Genomic DNA, 22,925 nt, shown 5'->3' on the forward strand with positions numbered 1-22,925 from the left:
GAGGGAGGGACCTGACTTGGTTTCAACAGGATCCCTCTGGCTGTCGGGGAAGAACAGTCTGTCTGCAGGCAAGGTGGAGGCAAGCAGAGTGTAGATATGTTTTGAAGATCAAACCATAGGATTTCCTGAAAGATCAGATTGGAGGCGGGGGAGAAGAGAGGCTGCAGGCATGCCTCCAGTGTTCTGGAAGGGTGGGTGCTGTTCCCGAGTTGGGGAGGCCGCAAGAGGAGCTGGCTTGGGCAGGGACATTAGGAACTGGGCTGGTGTGTGTTAATTAGAGATGCCCACCAGGCATTCACGCAGAGGGGGCTGATGCCATCTTCCCCAGGTCCCAGTCCAGCGTGTCACCTCTGCAGGTGAAAGAGGAAGGGAGGGGCTTTCTGGGCAAGTGAGACACTGCAGGGGCTGCCAGCTGTAACAGAGGTACCAGAAAGGATCACACCTGCTGAGAGCTGGGGTGTGGCGGATCCTGGGGTTCCCCAGCCTGAAATCCAGGATGTTCCCCCAAGCTGGCCTGGGGCTCGTGCAGGGAGGGAGGTCTGGAGTGACTCCCGGAGGGTGGCTGGAATTCTCACCTCGTTAGCACTTTCAAGGGACGCTTTTCAGCTGTGTCAGTAGCTGTAAGCAATTTGTTTTAGGTGGAAGCAGACAGAGCACAGAGTGAATGGGCTTCTCTCCATCCTCCCGTTGCATCGTTACACGGAGGAAAGTCTCAGGTGGATGCCACCCCATCTCTGACACCTCTGACACCTGCTGATTTCCCTTCTTCACCAAGGGGAGCAGGTCTCGAGCTCAGAGCCTCTGCAGCCAACAGTGTGGCTACAATTTAGCAATGTAGCTTACCTCCAGTCTATTTACAGTACCCTTGTGTTTATGGCCAATCATGGCAGTGATCAGAAGTTTCTTTTAAATACATCTAAGTTGAAAATGTGAATGGATTTAATGAAAGATTTAGTAAATAAATGTGGCAAATGTCACGGGGGTGAGGCATAAATACCCACATTTGGGAAACACTCCCTTGATGAACATGTTTGTAGGGAGCTGGGGGGTGGCATGGGTCAGTCCTTTGGTTTGGGGTACTTGCTGTGTCTGTCCCCTCTCTGTGGTGTTTTGCTCCCTCTTCTTTCCTGTCCTCTCGTCGTTTCCTCCAGGAAGTAGGAATGGGTGAGATCCAGCTTTTGCCCCACCCACCCTGGCCAGGCTCTGGAACATCTGAGAACCTTTCTGTGGAGCTGAGTCGGCCTCCTTGTTGGCTCCCAGTCCCCTGGGGGGGCGTCTCCACACTGGCTGGGTCTGCCCACACTTGCACTGTCTGCATCACTGACCTTACACCTTCCACCTGGGGCCTGGGGCTTCGAAGCAGCACAAGTTTCGCTTTCTGTCTACAGGGCTTTCCACGTCATAGTTCCCCCGCTCTCTGTGCACCATCTCGTCTACCCCTCTCCCTCTCTGCAGCCCTGGGAAGTGGGGACCGGCACTGAGAAGAGACCAGGCTGGTGAGGTCACCTGGCAGACCAGCCGCTGATCTAGGATGACCCAATGATAGTGGATGCTGGGCTGGGCCCCCGTGCTCCAGGAAAGAGCCCCCTGGGAAGGGGGAGCAGGGATGAGCAGAGGGAGGGGCCCTAGGACTGTGCCTCTTCCCAAATGCATGGGCTCAGCCATGTGGCCAGTGGCCGCCTTGCCACAGCCCAGCCTGTTAGGGACAAGACCAGGTCCCCCAGACATTGAGGATTTCCTCCTCCCTTGGCGGGGCTTAAATCTGACCTCCAAAGAGGACAATGCTTAACACAAAACACTGCCATTTCTGACATATGGAAGATGGCTCCTCCTCAGAATCCCTCGATAATAAAAATATAATTTTATCATATTTACCCTGTGCCAGGTGCTATTCTGAACACTTTACCGGTGTTAACTTGCTTGCTTCTCCTAAACACCCTATGATGTAGGTGCTTTTATTATTCCCATTTTGAAGATGGGGACATCGAGGCACAGAGGTAAAAAGATGTGCATAAGGTCACACAGCAGGTCAGTGGCAGAGCCGGAAGTCAAGGCCAGAGAATTTGGTGCCACACTTGCCAGAAGCCACAGACCAGGACTGCGTGGGCAGAGGGGGCAAGGCTGTGGTCTCCGTTCCCTCTGGGACCTCCAAGGCTGCTGGTGCAGAAGGGCCAGCCCCTCCTCACTGGCCTGGGTCAAGGCCAGAGCCACAGAACCCTGGAAGGGCCCTTGGGCAGCTGCCTTCCACCTGGCACTCTTAGCCCTTGACAGCTTCCCTGGCAGGTGGGCATGCCACCTCTGCTTGCACACCCCCAGTGATGAGGGGTTCACGTCCTCCTGGCTGCCTGTGGCCTCCCTGCTCTGCTCTGCCTGAGAGAAACCTCCTCTTCCTCGTCTTGTGAACCCAATGCCCGGAGGGGTCTGGCTCTGCCCTGTGGCCTTCCAGACCTCCCTGCTCCCCCTGCTCTGGGACAGCACCTGGGGCCCCTCTGACTCCTACAGACCCAGTAGGCTTTTCTGAACTCCAGAGACTATGGCTGTGGCCCAAGGGGCTCTTCTAAGGGCAGTTTGGGGAATTAAAATGAAGACCGGGCTGCAGGCACCTATGTATAAGAGTGTGTGTCGGGGCTGGTGGGGAAGTGGTGGCTTCGGGGCTCTGCTTTCACCCAGCCCCCCCACCTTTGCCCCCACAGTGAGGCCAGCCCGGTGCACTGTTTCCAGGGCCTGGCCCTTTTAAATTTAGCTGCAGGAAAAAGCAGTTTGTGCAGGCCTGGAACGCAGAGACAATCAGCAACAGGAAAAAGTCACCCGAGGGGAGTTTTCACTGAATTATGGAGGCGTTGTTCCTGCGCCCGAGGAGCCGGGGCTGCTGGTCCAGGCCTCACGGACCCAGCCCAGGCCTCTGGGGCCAAACCCCGCCTGGAGCTGCGTCAGGAGACATAGCGTGGGCGTCTGAAGGCCAAAAGAAAAGCAGAGGAAGAAAGATACTGGGAATTCCCTGTGTCCCAGCGATGGAAGAGCCTTTCTTGAAAATCAACAGCAAGAGAAAGGCTGCTGCCCGCCCAGGCGGGGGGCCTCGGGAGCAGGAGGAAGCCACAAGCGATATTTTCAGTGTGGTGTGATGCCGGTTGATTTTCCAAAACATTAGGGCCTCATGCTGGGGGAGAGTTGAGGTTGGAGGGGGGCTGACCGGGGGTGGGGCCGGGCCTCAGGATGGGCCAGGATGAGGACATAAACAGAGGCTGACCCAGTTGGAGTGCTCTGGTTTCCCAGCTGGCTGGCTTGCAGGCCCCTCGCAGCCCTGGGAGCACAGGGGGTCTCCTGTTGATCCAAAGGGCCTCCCGGACTTCACCTTGATGAGAGGACCGCAGATGAATACTGGGATCTCCTGCCCAGAAAGCCTGCTAGGTGGCTGGGCAGATTCTGCTTGCTCGCCTCTCCTGACGTGGTGCTCACTAGCTGTTGGTCAGCCCATCACATTTCTGCACAGCTCAGACTGGGAGAAACCAGGATGATGCTTCTGGAGGGGACACAGTAGTGAGATCAAAATTTCTGTGCTAACTGAGCTGACATTCTAGTGAGGAGACACAGACAGTACACAAAGTTACAGCATGTTAGAAACAGCAAGCACTATGAGAAGATAAACCAGGGAAAGGAGGAGGAAGTGCTTGGGATACAGTCTAAAAATGGGGGTTAAGGAGAAAATCCCTTCTCACTCTCAGCCGGGACCCAGCTCCTTGGGCTGTCTCCTGAGCCCGTAGTCTTCCCCCTGGGCCCGTAGCCCATCTGCTCCCCATGTCCTGGGACAGCCCTGCTCTGTTCAAGGCTGAGCAGGGCCAGCTACTCACCGCAAAGGGGCTTCAGCCCCCTCCTCATTCTTCTCAGCAGCTCAGAGCTGAACGCCTTTCCCAGAAGTGGGCAGAGCATTTTAAACCCTCTATGAACGCACCTGAGGTCCCAATTGAGCTGTTCTAGCAGCTGTATCCCACTGTTAGCGCCTACCCAGCTCCTTGACCTCTGCAGCCCCGTGCCTACGACAAGCCCCGCCTCCTCCACCCACGGGCAGCGCCGACCCCCAGAGCGAGAATGTGCATTTATTCCTGTTGTTTCCTCTTGTGGAATTCTGTCTTTGCAGCTTGCAGACATCTTTTTGGCACAGAGGTGGACCACATACGAGACAGACAAAGAGTTGATATTAACATACAAAGAGTGCCTAAAAAGCTATAAGAAAAATACACAACAAAAATAAAGAAACTTGGGCAAAGAATATGATCAGGCGATTCGCTGCAGAAATGCAAATTGCCAATAAACAAACGAAAAGATGCTCCAACTCTCAGGCAGTTGTGGAAATGCAAATTAAAAGAACAATGAGATGCCATTTTTCTCTCATCAGATTGGAAAAAACTAATAAATATTGATGACATCCAGTGCCAGCAAGGAGGGGGCAGTCAAGCAGCTTTGACACTGCTGGTGGGAGTGTGAGCTGCCACGATCGTTTGGGACAGTAATCTGCAGTTTCCATTAAAGTTTAAAATGTATATGCCCTTTGATCCAGCAATTCCACTTGGGAGAATTTATCCTGCAAAACCGTATAGATACATAACTGTGATACATACAACGGTGTTGGTTGCAAAAAATAAAGAAAGAGTGTACTAAATGTTGATCAATAGGGCAATGATTGAATGAATCCTGGGACATTCACTCTATAAAATCTTAGGTAGCTGAGAAAAATAATTAGATTTGCATGTATGTACATACATATGTATGGACCTGGAACCATGTTTATATTATTAGACAGAAAACAAGTTGCAAAGTCAGGTATGTGGAATGATCACATTTTTGTAAATATGTTTGGAAGAGCAAAGAGTAAAATGGAAAGAAATATTCACCAAACTGCTAGCATTGGTTACCCCAGGGCAAGAGGATCACTAGGAGCAAAAGGATTATATTTTTTATGGCACCTCTGTATTGTTTGACTTGCACAGTAAGTTTTATAGCTCTAATAATTTAGGTAGTAAATACTCTTTCTTAAAAATCACTTGGAAGTGGTTCTTATGGAGACTTGCCCATCCTGTCAACCTCACAAAGGGCAGCAGTGTCGAAGGCTGTCCTCTCCCTGCCGAGCCAGGGGGTCCAGCTCACTGCAGACCCCCTTCCTGGGCCTTCCAAGGGATATCTTCTAAGAGTCCACTCCCCTTCTCACCCTCACACTAGCAGGAACCCCATCGCTCACTGAGCCTCATGGATGGTCCCTGCCTCAGTTTCCCATATCTGCCTCTCCCATGCCTCATCCTACCTCTCCTGTCCTGTGAATGGTACTGGTTCCAGAAACCATCCATTAGGGACTGGGCTGGGTTTCCTGATCTTGGTCAAAGATTTGGGGGTGCAGGACTAGGACCGGGACAACAGTCGGTTTCCATCTTGCCTGCCAGCTCTGAACAGTGGCAGAGGCTGCTATGCAGGAAGAGATTCTGAGGCGGTTTCTAGGCTCCACTGGCAAGAGTTCTGTGATTGATCAGCAATGTCTGCTCTCGGCAGAGGACTGGTGAACCCGAGCACCAAAGTTACTTACCGGCCATGCTTGGTTTAGGCCAGCGATTCTCAGACTGAAACAGGCACAAAAATCATGGGGCATCTTATCCACATAGAGATTCAGGTCCAGCAGGTCTGGGGCCTGGCCCAAGATTCTGCATTTCTAGCAAGCCCCCAGGAGATTCCAATGCTGCTGGTCCGAGGACCACCCTTTGAGGAGCAAAGGGCAAGGATCCTTGAGATCTCCGTTCACAGCCACCTTCGCTTCTTCTCCCTCAACTTTCCACACTCTTGCAAACAGAACTGATCAACCCCTCCCCACTGTCCAGCACTATGTGTATCCGTCACATCTTTGACTCTTGGAACAGCCCAGGTTATTATTATCTTCCTTGACAGATGAAGAACTGGAGGTCCAAGAAGGGAAAGAACTCATCCAGGGTCCTCCAGCCTCTGGCGGCAGAGGTGGGCCTGATGGCAGATCGATCACCAACCTCTCTAAGCCCCAACCGTCTCCTTTCTGGAGCCAGAAGCTGCCAGACAGACCCTGCGGCTCCCCGAAAGCACTGCATTCAGTGCCATAAATAAGGCCTCGCCAGTCAGGTCCCTCCTCCTCCCTTGGCAGCATCTCACAGCAGGCTTGGGTCTACAGCAGCCGCGGAGGGAAGGGGGGCTTGCCGACAGCGTGAGTTATGGGCTCCAGGAAACCCATTAGTCACCAAAGCGAGAGAAGTTAACTCGAGCTTATTAACTCTAAACGTTTATTATTCACATTGGTCACCAAGGCAGACAGCACCGCCACCCCACCCCCCGGAGCCGGCTGGCGCATTCTGATCACAGGATGGCGATGTGGGCTGGAGGAGCTCCTGCACCCAGAGTCCCCAGGAAACGCACACAGGACACAGCCAGCTCAGCTGCCCCTTCCAAGACGCCAAGAAGGGTTTCTCATCCTGTCAGTGGCACTCATCCCCTCCCCACACATCTGCCGGCCCCTGTTCTGCCGGGTCCTGAGGCAGGAGCTGGGAAGCCCTCATGCACACTCTGACACCATGTCCATCATGAGGGCTGCCCGTGAGGCGAGGGAGGTGGGCAGCCTGGCGGTCAAGAGCGCGACCTCCCGACTGCCACTCAGCAGCCGGTGACCTTGCCTACAATCCCGTGACTTTTCAGAGACTCCGTTTTGTCATCTTTAAAGTGGGGCTGTGTTCGTTCATTTGACAAATGATTGTTGAGCACCTGCAGTAAAGAACAGGAAAGCTCACTGTCCTCACGGAATTTATATTCTGGAGATGGAGACAGACATAAAGCAACTGAAGAAAATAAATGGAGTGATTTCAGATAGCGGCGAGTGCAAGGAGGAAAATAATCCCGAGTTTCGTGGACAAGAGCGCCCAGGGGCTTGGGGCAGTATTAGTGGCAGTGCCCAGGGAGAGCCTCTCCAAGGAGGTGGCGTTTGAGCTGAGACCTGAATGATGGGAAGGAGCCAGAGAGAGAGATCAGGGCCAAGCAGAGTCCAGGAGAAGGGAGCAAACAGCAAGGACGAAGACTGCGGGTCAGGCAGAGTTTGGCAAGCAAGCATGGTGACCGGCAAGGAGGCCAGGGTGCTGCGAGTTAAGTGAGATGAAGGAGGAGAGAAACGGGGGCCAGCGGCTATTGTAAGGACTTCAGATTTTATTCTCAGTACAGTGAGGGGGCCACTGGGTGGTGGTAGGTTAACAAGGTCATTAGGGACATAATCATACTTGACCTCCCTCCACAGCCATTATGAAGTGGAGTCGAGTCTGGGGGCCCCGCCCTGATCCCCGTTATAGGACAGTGCTCCTGTCCCCCAGCTGCAGTGATGTTTGGTGGTCACTGCTGACAGCTGCCCCTCTCTCCTGAGCATGGGCCCTGGCTTCCACCCTTCTCCAGCGTGGGCCCCTGCCCCTCAAACTCTGCGGGGCTCTTTGTGCTCCAGAGCCCCCCCCCCGGGGGCCAGGCCGAGGCCTGTCTCCAGCAGGGACCACAGCTCTGCCTGGAGCTTTTCTCTTGCCCTCCTCGCATCCCTCACCCCCGGCCGAGGGTGCTTCTTCAATAATTCACGTGCACCTAGATCCCTGACTCAGGCTCTGCTTCTGGGGGCCCTGACCCAAGACATAAGGACTAGATCAAATGTGACTACTAAGTCTGAACCCAAGGCCTGCCACACGGGGGTATCTTAAGGTGATCAACTTGTCCTGGTTTGCCCAAGATGTTCATGGTTTTCACACCGAAAGTCCTGCGTCCCAGAAAACTCCTCCATCCTGGGTAAGCCAGGATGGTTGGCCACTGGTAACTGCTTGATAAGATTTATTCATTCATTCACTCATTCGTTTGTTCATTCATTCAGCAAACACCTCCTGATGTCTCCCTGTGCCAGGCTCTGTCAGTAGAACCAGGACAGGGTCCTGTCCTCACGGAGCTCAGAGTCCAGTTGCAGGAGGCAGGCCATATCATCAGATGCTTATCAGGCCTGCAGGTCAGGAGAGCAGTCCTGGGCTGGTGAGGCCGGGCTGCCTTTCAAGGAGGAGGAGTTGCTGCCCAGGGAATGGGGAGGGGTGTTCTGGGCAAAGCACCCACCCTGGTGAGCTGATAATCAGGAAAGCCCTGAGCTTCAGGTCTGCGAATGCAGAGAGATGCTATGAGAAGCAGATTCTGGGGTCCTACCAGCCATGCCTTCAGCTGCTCCAGGCCTCAGTTCCCCCATCTGGGAAGGCCCCTCCAGATCCAGCAGGAAGCCCAGAATGTCTGCAAAGGAAAGATCTCTTTGGGAGGAGCCCTCTGAGGCCACCAAGGCCCATAGGCCATCAGTCAAGAGGGTTACAACAAGACAGGGAACCTCCTCTGAGCCAGCAGCCACCATGCTGGTCCCTGAAGTCCCCTGACAACTCAGAGTCTACAGGTCTATAGACCTATAAGTAGGTCTATTATCTCCATTTTACAGACAGGGAAACTGAGGCTTAAAGAGGAGTAATGACTTGCCCAAAGTCATGCAGCCAGGGAGTGGTGGAGCTGGGGTGGGGCCCCAGGGCTCTCAGGCTCCCCAGCCACTGAGCCACCTCATCAATTCAAGAAGATAAGGAAGACATTGTTGCCTACATTTGATTCATTCCTTTATGCACTTCCCTTTTATCTGCTTTCTGACATAGAGGGGGGTGGATGAAAGCGCATGTTCCATAGCCAGCCTGCCTGCATTCAGAGCCCAGCTCCACTGGGCAGAAGATGTGCACTAAAGGCAAATGACATACCCTCTCTGTGCCCCGACTTCCTCATCTCTCAAAGAGGAGATCACAATAGCACCTCCCTTGAAGGGTTGTTGTGAAGATTAAACCAGTTAATATATGGAAAGCACTTAGAACAGAGCCTGGAACATCATCTCAGCTATTATTGCTTTTTTTATTACTATGACTTAGTACAGTGCATGTCATAATAATAAAACATTGGAAACAACCTAAGTGTTCAGCAATAGGGGAGTTATTAAGCCAACCATGATTTATTGATTTCATTGGACACAATAGTAATTAAGACAGGTGATCTTGGCGCAAAGATAGACAAAGACTAAGGGAACAGGATAGAAAGTCCAGAACTAGACCAACGTGTGTAGAATCACCAGATTTATGGCAACGAGATGCTACAGTGGGAAAAGGATGACGTTTTGAATAAACGGAGCTGGTTCAGCTGGATATGCACTTGGGGGAGAAGAGTCTTGACCCCTACCTCACACCATACACCCATATGTGTTTCAGTGAACTCTAAGCAGCCATTCACCTTGACCAGAATGTTGGCTGTGTGTATGTTTACCCAGTCCTGCACTTTGCAAAAGGTGAACTTGGGATAATAAAGCACTTCAAATGTGTGCACAGACTCTGATGAGGAAGCCAAGGTGAATTTCAGTGGTGTCAATGGCTTCACATGAACGAAAATTTTGGTCGTGATAGTTGTCCTTTCAGTAAAACGAAGGACAGTCCTTTATTTTGAAGTTCAATCACACAACTCACCCATTCCAAGATAATCACAGGAGGAGGAAGATGAATTTTAGGCAACAAGTAGTCAATAAGAAAGTTCCGATTTCCTTTGGAGAAAAAGGAAAACATGTTTTGTTGTCCCCCGACAGTGAGATGGAAAAAAATAAAATAACCAAGGGAAAAGTCACCCCACGCTTTCCTCGCGGCCCGTGGGCCCCCACCACTGTGGCACCATGAGGAAGTCGAATGTTGAGCGAGCAAAACATGTTTTCCTTCGGCAGGACGTCTGTAGGAACTGTTGCAATCAATTATTGAAAAACACAAAAATAAAATAAAGTTCAGCCCGTGGTAAACACTACCACCCTCTCTGGGATCAGGAAAACAAAGGCCAGGGTTGGGGTCAGCATGGAACAGTGGGCAAGCACGCCAGGCAGGAGGCAGGGACCTGGACTTTGGTGAGGCCATGTAAGGCGGGAGCCTTTCTGAGCCTCAGTTTACCCATCTGCAAATTCACAATTCTGCGTCCATCTCACAGACCTTGGGGTGAATGTGCCATTTCAGTCACTCAATAAATGTGTATTTAGCTCCTACTCCGTGCCAGGCTGTGAGCTGGGGGCTGAACTCCCCGAGATGTCGCTTTCCTAGCACTGCTGTGCTCTAGGCCAGCTTCATGGGCGTGCGACCAGTGCTGTCACACAGGGACCCACACTAGGAGGGCCTCGTGCTTGGTTTAAATCCCCATGCTCTGCTGTCAGCATCTTGAAATTCTTAATTTTTGAACAAGAGGTACTGCCTTGTCATTTTGCACTGGGCCTCACAAATTATGGAGCTGGTCCTGGGTGTGAGGCAAGAACCACTGGGCCTCACAAATTATGGAGCTGGTCCTGGGTGTGAGGCAAGAACCAATGATGCTTTTTGATTGCTCACTAAGTGGGGTTGAAGTGAACAGGAAAGGAGAAGCTAGGTGTTACCAGTACTGTTCTGCCACCTGCCCTACGTGTGCCCTGGCCACAGGAACCCGTAAAGCCCTCGTAAGTGCTGCGGCTGCCACTGTTTCAGGGAAAATTATCTCTATTTTGGTTGTGAAGGTCTTGAGTTAAATGCAGTGGGAAAAATGCCAGCTTTGTGGTTACAACAGACCTGGGACCACAACCTTCTGCTGCTGGCTGCCTGTGTCTCCCTGGGCAAGTCTCTGAGGCTCAGTTTCCTCATCTGTAAAATGGGTATAATCACATCTGACATACAGAGTGCTTGTGAGGAGTAAACAGATACTGTTTAAAGCCCCACAGCTCTACCAGTTTGGGGAGACACAAGCCGACATCCGTAGGTGGGGGGTATCTGGATCTGCAGGGAGGTGTTCACAGCTAGAGGCAAATCCTCCTCTGGCTTTAAAATTAAGAGTTTGACTAGACCCTGGGACACTCTCCCTGGAGAGCAAGGGCTGATGCTGCTACCTGTTCATAAGTGAAATGCAAACAAATTTTATTTATAAATAGTTAAAAATTAGTTAACCAAACTGTCAAGTCAGCAAGAAATGGTGTGTGGGTTAGACCTCCACAAAACACAAGCAAATGTCTGCCTGCTAAAAGACATCAGATCCTAACCCATCGCCCACTTGGTGCCAGGTACTTCTTCATCAGTGACAGTAAGTAATAGTATCTAACAGTTATCAAGACGTTACTGTGTGCCAGGCACCGGGCTGAGCGCTTCCGGGTCATTATCTTAGTTCATCTTCCTAATGGGCATGTGTGGAAGGTGCTGGAAATGCCCCGTTTCACAGGTGAGGGCACACAGAAGGGAAAGGACTTGCCCGGGGCTCAGAGCTGGGAAGCGGTGGGACTGGGGCTCAAACCCCAGCGTGTCATCCACACCCTCTTCCCCTCCCCACACCCGCCATTCCCTACTCCCCTGAACAGGAGAGGGTCAGGCTCCAGCCTGTGGCCCCCTGCCGGAAGGCGGCGTGGCGGCAGCTCCCACAGGGAACCATGCATGTTGACCACAGTCTCTTCTAGAAGGAAGGAGGACAGCGGCCGTGGGGCGATGGACCAGCGCCCAGAGCGCCAAGTGTTTTAATGGTGTTCCCGGGCTGGGCCTGATTCATTTCTCTAAGTGTCTGGGGTCCAGGTGGGGGGAGGCTCACCCCAGCAACTGATGGTGCCCATGACAGGGGTCACATTGCCTCCCGGGTCCCTCTCTGCGCACAAAACTGCTGGGGTGCACACGTGCTTAGTAAGCTAATTAATATGGTCTTTCGAGAGCCGCTATCTCCCTCACCCTCTGCCACGGGGCTGACAAAGAAACACATCTCCACTCTGGGTCTCCATGGGGAAAATAAATCAGCAGTCAGGCATTGCGGCTCATGGGAATGCCTCTTTTTAAACCGCCGCCCTTCCTGGTGCCTCGGGGAAGGTGACATTGCCACCCTCATTCTGCGAAGCTATCCCGCGAGGGAAGGATGGCCCTGAGAGGACGGGAGCTGTCTGTCACTGGGGGAGCTCAAGTGCAGGTGGCTGTCAGAGGTAGGAAGTTGGAATCCATCGCTCAGCAGGGCCTTCCCGGGCGGCCCCGGCTCCCGGCTCAGCTCAGGGGCAGGGTGTGGACACGCGCTGCCCCTTTGGACATGACTACACGCTTGGTGGATTACTAGCGGTCGGGTTCTCGTCTCATGACCCAGCTGGAACTTCGGTCCTTTGGCTGGAAAGGGGCCCCCGTCCCCCTCCCACCCCAGGCTCCTCTTGCCTTTTAATGGGGCCCCCAAAGCCTTAGCCCCATGTTTCCCAAAGAATCTTGATCCCAGCCCCAGGGAATCTTAACTCATTGGACCTGGGACAAGGCTTTGGAATTCATATTTTAACCAGCCTAGAAGAGTCTTCAGATCGGGAGGTTTGAGTTCCCCTGTGTTAACCCAGAGACGTGGTAACCCACGGCCGGTGGCACTGACCTTGTCGAAACCTTGGAGGAGACTTTTCAGAAAGTCAGTCACCCTTTTTCCCTTCTCCGTCCTGCACGAGGCCCCTCTCAGCTTGGTGGGAGGAGAGGTGAAAGGCACAGGCTCCCCATCATCAGTCCTGAGTCCCCTCAGCTCCGCCACTTCCCAGCCATGGGGTTTCGGGCACGAAACTTGACTTCTCTGAGCCTCAGTGTTCTCATCTGGAAAATGGAGATAATGCCACATCCCTCCCAGTGCAGTAGCCGCGAACACAGCTCCTGGGGGTTGTAACACAGTGAACAAACATCAGTGTGTTCATTGGTGAACAAACGTTAGTCCCTCTCTAGGGCAGATATTTAATCCTCGCTCCCCTCATCCACTAACTCCTCTTGAGAGCTGCCTTCCTGGCAGAGAGACCACCAGTCCCTTCAAACTGAGGGGGTGAGCGGGAGTCTGGTGACAAGCCCCAGGAACGGGTGTCTCTGTCGCTCTCCGTTCACTCGGTGCGGCAGATACTGCAGTGAGCTCTCACTGTGGGCCAGGCTCTGTTCCAGGTGCTGGCAGAGAGCAGCCGACAACGGAGACCCAGCCCTGCTCCTCAGAGCTGGCTTTCTAGGTGCAGACAGACAGCACACGGTAAACAGATAAACAGGAGGACCTCAGATATGGGTAAGTGCTGGTGCAGAGGAGACATGGGGTGATGAGATGGTGAGGGACTGGGGTGGGCGGTGGGTGGGGACACCTCTGTGAAGAGGTGACATCTGAGACCTGACTGATGAGGGGAGCTGGCCCAGCCATGTGAAAATTTCGGAAGGTGTTTTCCAGAGAGCAGTGGATGGCAGATGCAAAGTCCCTGGGGCTGGAGGGAGCTAGGCAGGGTCAGGGATGGAGGGGAAGGCCAATGTGGCTGGAAAGGAGGGAAAAGGCGGTAGGTGGTGGGGGCCGAGGGGGGCGGGGGCATACTGAGGTGGGAGTGCCGAGTCTTGGAGGCTGGGGCGAGGACAGGAGATGTTATTCCCAAAGCAGCTGTTGAGCAGCTGCTGCGTGTGACATGACGCTGGAAGCCGTGTCCGTGGCCTCCTCACAGCAGCCCTTGGGCACCCAGAGAGAGAGGGAGGGAGGGGTGTGTCCTGGTGGGAGGTCACGGAAAAGGCTGGGCTCCTGAACGGCAGCCCACCAGGTCCTGCCCTGCCCCACCCCCCAAAACAACAACGAAGGGCTGCCTCTCCCCAGGACTCAGGCCTCTCCGGGATCACAGGGCAAGGTCCCCAGGAAACACACCGTTCCGAGTCCCGAGTCCCTGTCACGCTGCGCTGCATCCCGCCGGCAGCCACAGCCAGGGGCGCCTGCTTCACCGCGTGGCTCTGCCTTGTTCTGAGAGTATAGCCGAAAGCTTGAGGACCAGCCTCCTTCGCCTTCTCCCCGCCTCGCCCACTCTGTTCCTGGGGTGGCGCAGCCCTTCCCCACCTCTGGGTCTTTCTCCTGCTGGCCCCTCTGCCTGAATGCTCCCCTCAGTGTGCTCGCCTCTTGGGGGCCGCCACGCTGCAGAGGCCTGTCTACTCCCTGTCCCATGCTTGCTCACAGCACCATCACTCTCTGAAAGTCTCTCGTGTGCACTGAGTCGTGGACTTCTTCCCTGCCCGCCTCCCCCAACCATGACACTCGCCCACGGGGCAGGACTGTTCGTCAGTGTCCTTGTCACTGCCATGTCCTTGGGGCCTGCTACAGCTCACACAACACCAGTGAGGATGTGCTGGATGAGTGAGCAACCTCATAGATGCTCACAACAGCCCCTGAGGCCAGTGCTCTAATCATTCCATTTCACAGGTAGAGAAACTGATGATGCGGAAGTTAAACCACACGGCTGGCAGGGAGCCAAGACTTTGATGGAGACAGCCCAGCTTTGGACCCCACACTTGTGCCCTGCTGCCCTGGACTGACTGTGTGCCACGCCTTCACCATCTGAGTTAACCTCAGCGTTGTCATCCATACAATGGGTATAAAGTCCCAGCTCTGCCTTTCCCTAGGAATGGGGGTGAGACTTGGAGGACGTCGCTGAAGCTGACCCTGGTCACCTGTACAGTGCCACAGCCACAAGGGGTTAGTAAGAAGGGCTCTCAGCCAGGCCTGCACTCGGAAGGGTTAACGTGGCCTCTTTGTCCCCTGGTTGCCATGGGGACAGTTCCTGTCCTTCAGGAAGCAGGGAGAGCAGTTTCCTGTTTTGAAGAAGGCTTGAGGGCTGTTTCCCTCCAATCAGCCTGCCCAAAGAGGGGCAGGAAGCCTAGGGCCGGGCCGCCCCTGCTGCTGGGTGTGTGGTGGAGCCAGGCCCACACCCAGCCAGCCAGAAGGGGCCGGTGTGGAAACACGGCCTCAGGAAAAAGCCAAACTAGCCAGCAGAAGGAAAAAAAATGGCTGGCCGGAAGAGGGTGGTCACTTCCTCCACAGACCTTGGATCCCACCCAGTGGTGATAACTCTGAGCTGGCCCTGCCCAGCCCTAGACTCCCCTCCCTCAGAGCTCAGCCCTTCCTTGGGGAGCTGAAGTCCTGCTGGACAAAGGCCTTCGAGGCCCCTGCCTGCCTCTCTCACCTAAACGCACCCCACCCCGCACAGTGGACACGTCAGCCTAACTGGGCCACTGGCCGCCAGTTCCCACCCCAGTCCCTGCCTGGCATGCCCGTTCCTGCTCCCCTCTACTTGTGTGATTCCTTCAGGGTGCAGAGCAAAACCTGACTCCTGCTGGAAGCCTTCCCAGCATGCATTTGAGCCCCTACAACTGTGGGTCAGGAACATTAATGACTTCAGGCCTAATCTCTCTTGGGGCCCCTGCCCCAGCCTCCTCAGGTCATCCCACCTCCAGGCTCGTCCCTCCCACCCCTCTCCCACTCCAGCTACCACGCAGGTCTGACCATGTCACTCCCTCCCCCAGGAACACTCTGTGGCTCCCCATCACCTGTGGGGTCAAGTCCAAACTCTTCGGCCTGCCATTGGAATTGGAGAGCTTTCCCTACCCCCACCCTGTGCTGTGACCACAGCACACTTCTCGCCTTGCCCCAACCCTGCCTTCCTCTTCCACCCGACAGGCACTTGCTCAGGCTGTTCCCCTGCCTGGAATGGCAACCCTACTCCTCCACCTGGAAAATGCCACCTGACCTTGAAAGACCAGCCCAAATGTTACCTCCCTTCCTCCAGCCCCTCAGCTCAACTAAAGCGCTTCTCGAAACCGTACTGTGAGCTCTTCAAGGACAGGAAAGTGAGGAGAGACAGGAACCAGCCTTCCTTTAATCCTCACCACGACCCCAGAGAAAGGTCTCATTATTCCCATTTTACAGAGGGGGAAATTGAGGTGCAGAGAGGGGAAGTTTCTTGCCCAAGGCCACAGAGCCAGGTCCCCCGCTCCTCTCTCTCTCCACGCCTGGCCCGGTTGTGTGCAGTGGGGATGGAGACGCCTGAGCTGCCATTCCCCCCACCCATCTCTGGGGCCCAGGAAGGGAAGGGCGGCCTTGTGAAGACTCCATCCACCCGGCAGGTGTCTGGCTCAGATTTGCCTGCTCCTGGACCCAGGAAGGCAACTGGGTTACTCTCCAGGGGAAGACAAGGCCTGGACGCTGATGTTGTTGCAGCCCTGGCGCTGCAGAGTGAGCAGTCCAAGGCTGCGGGAACCTGCGGGTCAGCAGCCGCAGAGGCTGTGGGGCCAGGGCACCTTCTTTCTAATAACATGCCCTTATCCCTGTAGACAACAGGTATCCTGCTCCTTGTGGAAAACGGGAAACCCAGGGGCGCTCTGCCAAAGGAGCGGGACGGGAGGGTGGCCGGCGTTGGGCCCCAGCTTCCTGGAAGAGCCCCAGCCCGGCGGGAAAGCAAACCTGATTGTCATGCCCTCTGGGCTGGGGCAGGAGCAGAACCCAGGCTGTCTCCCCAAGCTCCCATGGGGTTCCCACGTCACCCCCTCTCACTCATCCCAGCATACGGTGGCTGCTCCATAACTGCTCTCTCCCGTCCCTCTCCTGCTCTGACTGGGGGGTCTGCGTGCCCCAGCTCCTGGTGTACTTTGTTTGTAAACCTTTCTTAAGCACCAACTATGTACTAGACATTTAAATGATAATGATCGTTTATGGAGCACCTCCTGTGTCCCTCTTTCCCCTCCTGAATGCTTTAGATGACTCATCTCCTTTAATGAGCAGACATCATTATCACGTCCACTTGATGGGGGGCAGTGTGCTGAAGTGGGTAGGAAAGCCGGCCCCAGAGCCAGGGCGGGGTCCCCACTTCTTACTAGCTGGGTATCCCTGGGTGAGTGCCTCAGCCTCTCTGTGCCGTGGTAGCCTCATCTGAAGTATGGGGGTAACAACACTGCCTACTTCATAGGTTTGTTGAGAGGATTAAGTGAGTTAATAATATATGCAAAACACTTACTGAGTGCACAGAATAAACACTCAGCGAATACTTGCTGTTATGATTTGCCAGTGGGGTAACTGAGGCTAGGACTTGCCCCCTGCACCCCACCCAGGTCACACCCAGGTCCCTGCGGCTCCTGACCGCCGAGTTCTGCTGCCTTTCTGGTGGGCTCGGCCACGCCGCCTTCACATGCTTGCAGAGCCAGGCGCTGTTTCTGGAGGACATGGCCCCATCCAGCTCCCACGCTGGCGCAGCTCTCTACGAGGCTTCAGGCAGGAACAGGAGCTGGATTCCCGTGGTTTTGACCTAAGGTCACCTAAGCTGTGTGCAGGGAGGTAATGAGCCCCAGATGGTCTAAGGGTAACAAAAAGATGGGAGACATTTGCTCACTTGGAGAACCTGATCGTTTATGCCACATTATGCCTATGTATGAGAGCTGTGAGGGAGGGGGCTTCAGTGGGGAGGGGCCTGGGGGTCTTAAAGGGTCCAGTGAGGGGTGACTTTGATTTCACAGGGCCCCAGGGAAACTGTCGGCCCCACAGCAGGGATTTAAGACACCTGAGGGGAGTCAGGAGGTCTGTGTTCCCGCATCAGTGCTCTCATCAAACTCACGGGTGATTTGCCGTTGGGTGGCCTGCCTCCCCAGCTGGCCTGGGAGCACTAGACAGCACAGAGGGAGTCTGTTTACTCAGTACCTGGCCCAGTGCCTGGCACAGAGTAGGCACTCAGTGCATTTTTGGAGAAGGAAGGAAGGGAGAGAGGGAGGGAGGGAGGGAGGGAGGAAGGAAGGAAGGAAGGAAGGAAGGAAGGAAGGAAGGAAGGCAGGCCGGCCGGCCGGCCGGCCACCTAGGATGGTGGTCCTGATTCTGGCACTGTGACCTTGGACAAATGTGGTATAAAGTGAACAGCACAGGCCTTGGGGACAGACAGACCTAGCTTTAGTCCCAGCACCACTGCTAGCTCTGAGTCTTGAGTAAGTCGCTCACCTCTCTGCCCTCGGTGTTCTCATCTGTAAAATGGAGACTAATAAAAATCACATTTTCACAAGAAGCACGTAAAGGGTTTAGCACCATGTGCTCTCAGTATCCGTTAGTATTATCAGTGTTATCACTGCCTGCTGTTACTGCTACAGCCTCCTCATCTGGCAATGCACTGGTCCCCCAAGTTCCTTTCACCCCAAGTTCCTCAGGCTCTGAGCCTCCCACCTGGCTGTTCCTTGGACATATCAGAACCACAGTGTTGGCCCCTTGACTGCCCCTTCCAAGGCTCCTGCAGACGTGGGCTGGCTCATCACTGTGAAGCTGGGAGCCGCTGGGCATTCTGACCATCCAAGGCAGAGGGAGAGAAGGAAGGGAGGAAAAGGAAGAGGGAGAGAGAAGGACTGCCTGCTCAGGGAGGCCAGGCTCCTGCGGGGATCTGCCTTAAAGGGGTCACGCCCCCACCCTGCCAGGCTCCTTCAGCAAAGCAGGGAGGGGCTCCTGCCCTCAAAAGGCAAAGCAAGAGCCTGCAGCCACTTGAGGAGAAGGTGCATGGTTTCAGGGGCCACATGATTCCAACTTGGGCCTGGATGGCAGGAGGTGTGGATTCCAGCACTGGCCATTCCCCTAAGTTCACTGTGTGATCCGAGGCCAGTTATCTTCCCCTCCAGGCCTCAGCGTCCCAAACTGTCAAGTGGGCATAACATCTACCCTGGGCAGCTCAGTTTGCTGAGAGGAACAACTAAGACAGTGAGAACAATTTGGAAAATGTGAAAATCTCGGCAGACTTTTTGCCCATCACAGAGAAAACAGTGTAGCCTGGTAGTTAAGAACTCAGACCATGTTCCCAGAGTGAATGGGGTGTGAGTCCTGGCTGGGCTGTAAGGGCAAGCCACTTCCCCTGTCTGGGCCTCAGTTTTCCCATGTGTGAAATGGGGAAATAATAATCCCTGTATAGGGTTCTTGGGAAGAGTACATGTGCAAAAGGCTTGATGATGGTCATTACCCCGACACGGTCGTGTTCTTTGTGGGTATTTTCAGCCATCCCCTGAGCTCAGTGAGTGGTTAGGGCTCAGTTCCATAAGGACTAAGCAAGTCCAACCACCAGTATTAACCCCGGGTGTTTGTGAAGCCTTATGGTCTTTCACATCCATTTTCTCTTATTAGGAAAAGCAAACAAAGGAATAAGCGTTTCAACTTCACAGCCCATCACTCCAGCAATGTGTGGTTTCAGCTAAACAGGTTCAGACCTGTGTCTCTTCCCAACTGTCATTGGTACTATGATCTTTTTAAGTAGACTTTGCTTAGCCTCAAATCCCCAATTCAACAGTCGTGGAAACGGCTTAGCAAAGACTGAGGTCTCTTCCTGCCCTCCCTTCTTCTTTGTGCAGGCCCTACAGTGAAGGGTAACATTGCCCATTGATCGGATTATCTGAGCCTCCCTCTCCTGCTCTGCCCTGGGGTCCTAGGTTACTTGGGTTTTATTGCTAATTCCCAGAAACAAGCTCAATTTTTAAAAGATATATTCTTTTTGCAGCAAATACTGAAGTGATGTATCCACTCACTCATTTGTACCCATGTTCAAACAGACACCCCCAATCTCCTCTACCACCATCTCCATTCCCTCCACCACCTCCATCACCTGACTCACCTCCACCATCTCCATCCCCTCCATTACCTTGACCAATTGCACCCCCTCCATCACCTGACTCACCTCCACCATCTCCATCCCCTCCATTACCTTGACCAACTGCACCCCCTCCATCACCTCACTCACCTCCACCATCTCCATTCCCTCACCACCTTGACCAACTGCACCCCCTCCATCACCTCACTCACCTCCACCATCTCCATCCCCTCCATTACCTTGACCAACTCCACCCCCTCCATCACCTCACTCACCATCTCCATCCCCTCCATTACCTTGACCAACTCCACCACCTCCATGACCTCACTCACCTCCACCATCTCCATCCCCTCCATTACCTTGACCAACTGCACCCCCTCCATCACCTCACTCACCTCCACCATCTCCATCCCCTCCACCACCTCCACCACCTTGACCAACTCCACCCCCTCCATCACCTCACTCACCATCTCCATCCCCTCCATTACCTTGAGCAACTCTGCCCCCTCCATCACCTCCTCCAAATGCATCTCCACCACATCTATCAATTCCACTACCTCCACCTCCTCCACCACCAACTACGCCACGTCTGCCATCTTCACCGTGACTTCCACAGCTGCTTCTCCCACCTCCTCCACCTCCACCACTTCTGTCCCCTCACCACCTCTGCCTCCTCCACCTCCTTCACCTCCAACACCACCTCTCCCACCTCCACCTCACCTCCACCATCAGCACCTCCATCACCATCTCTACCATCTCTGTGCAGGGACTCATACGGTTTATTAAGAGCCCAAGTAACACAGATTCTGCTGTAGATTTTCTATTCCAGAGGCACAAGTATTTCTCCACAAAGGGCTTGAGGCTTAAAAACTCTGTGGTGGCTCAGAGAGGAAAAGGTCATTTGAAAGGATCAAATTCAATTCCCGATTTGGGGAAACTCAGATCCTTGCCTGAAAGTGTGCATGATCTAATTCTATACTATGGGCATTAAAATACAAAAACAAAACCAAACCTGTTAGGTGTATGAAAGTGTTTGCTGAGTGCAAAAACACTATACAAGATTTTTCATAATGACAAGAAGAAAAGAGTTTAACCTCCCAGAGCCTTTCCACATTACCTAACTGAAATGCGTTCATTCCTCTCTTCAGTATGTGTGCGTTGGACACGTTGTGTGTGCCAGGCACCAACTGGCTCACGTACCAATTCAAATCAGACCTTCATGCATGTCATATGTTTTTAGTGAGCACCTAATATGCACCAGGAGTTCTGGCCCCCAGATATCTGGAAACTACCAACCTTCCCATCATGTATCAATAAAGAGACAGAGGTCAGGGGATTACGTTCTCACCCCAGTGAGAAACCGGGGAAACTCTGAGGTCTTTTCTCTACTTCTGCGTACTTTGGCAGCACATCTGGCCACAGAGAAATGGGATGGACTGTCTGGGGCAGTGTGTCTCCAACTGTGATGTGTATGCAGAGCACCTGGAGGCCTTGTGGAAATGCAGATTCTGGTTTAGCAGGGCTGGGGTGGGGCCTGAGGTTCTGCGTGTCTAAGAAGCACCCAGCGCTGCTGCTGCTCCACGGACCAGGCTTAGAGCAGGAAGGCGTTTCATCTGTGCAGTGAAGACATCTGGTTACCTGGGACCACCGGGACCAAAGGCTGGACCAAAGGTCTCCGGGTTCAGGGAGACACAGCAAGGCTGTGAGGTGCCTGTGTCCATGTGGAATTCTGCCTCCTCTCAAGGTCCCCGCACAGCTGGTCAAAGGCACAAAAATTCTAGCCTCTGCCACCTTCAACCCCAGAAAACCAAAGTGATTCTGAACAATAGTCTGAACCTCTGTCCTGGGCCTTTATTCTTGTGGGCAACACGTATTATTTGCTACTAAGTGCTGGGTTCTTTGTTCAGATGCCAGGGCTGCAGTAGTGAGCAGGGCAGACACAGCCTCTGCCCCGGAGCCATCACCCCGGGAAGGGGTCATTTCTGGGCCTCTCTTCCCCACTTGATGGACAGGAAGGGATGGTGGTGGTAGTGGGGGGTATGTCCCATGCTCCTCCCCCAACTTCCACACAGCAGACACCTTGGCTAAACTGCCAAAGTGAATTTGAGACATCCCCCCTCCCCGCTCTTCCCACAGAGCGCTGGAATTGCTGAAAGCCCACACCCTGAACCATAGTAGACTCACAACCAAATTGCTAAATGACCAAGCCACACCTTGAGATGGGTTCTGGAGACACAGCAAAGGCAAGAACAGAGCCGGGAAGTCTGGTTCTAACATTTAGTTTACTCAGTTCCCTCAAATGTAAAATGGGAAGAATTTTGATACCAGCTTCATAGGATTATGGTGGGGCTTAAACGGGTCAACATGCATGTACAGAGCTCAGCAGCGTGCCAGGCACACAATGGCGCTCCATAAATGTTAGCTGCCAGATATATGAAAGACACGATCCTTGCCCTCAGCTTCCAAAGACTGAGGGAAGGAAACCCCCATATGACATTTTAAGCACCTGTCACCCTGGCCCCTCTGTACCTCCTACTGGGAGCTTCCACCCTCTGTGTCCCTGCCAAGCCAAACCCCTCACAGCCTCCTCCAACAGGCCATGCCCTTTCACACCTCTAAGTCTGCCCCAGCTATTCCCTCTCTCTGAAAGGCCTTTCTTTTGCTTGAACTCTCTCCACTCGGGGGCCACCTCTGAGTTCCCACAAGCTCCTATGCACTTCTGTCCCCATCCCAGCACTTGTCCGGGGAAGCAGAACTATCTGCCTATGTTTGGTGGCCAATCACACAAAGAGCTCAAGGGCAAAGGCTTGGTCTGAGTCATCCACGTCACCCAGCACCCGCCTGGTCCCAGGGAGGTGCTGGCCGGCCAGTGTGCGCTGAGCAAACAAAGAAAGGCTTCCCTTCAACCGGGTCTCCCTTTCAGCGTCCCCTCCTCAGGGAGGCCTTCCTTGATCACCCATTCTCTAGTCAAGTGGTTCTCAAACTTTAGCTTGCATTAGCAAGACCTGAAGGGTTTGTTAAACAGGGGATTTCTGAATCAGTAAGTCTTGGGAGGGTCCCGAGAATTCGCATTTCTAACAATTCTGATGCTGGTCGGCACACTTTGAGAGTCACTGCTCCGCCCCATTACCCTGGTTTACCTCCCTCAAGGCACTTATCACTCTCTGAAAGGATATTTATTGCTTATTTGTCTTGCGTCTCCACTGACGTTCTCCCATCTTAGCTCCACGAGGACAAGAATCCCGGGCTGTCTCAGTCCACGCTCAGCACAGAACTTGGCTGAAGAAATGCCCGGGCTCGAAATTAAAGAGATGGATGGTCTGCTGGGCGAAGGGACCGGGAAGTCCCCAGAAGCCCAACTCGCCGGCTTCCTCTCGCCCCCCCGCCGGGATCCTAGTCCCTTGAACCTCGCGCGGTTCCCCGGGACCTCAGGCCACGGCCCCTTTAAATGCGCGCGGGGACGCCTCGCCCCTCAGCTCCCTCG

Source organism: Diceros bicornis, chromosome 2 (genome assembly GCF_020826845.1).
Source record: "Diceros bicornis minor isolate mBicDic1 chromosome 2, mDicBic1.mat.cur, whole genome shotgun sequence".
Taxonomy (NCBI): Eukaryota; Metazoa; Chordata; class Mammalia; order Perissodactyla; family Rhinocerotidae; genus Diceros; species Diceros bicornis.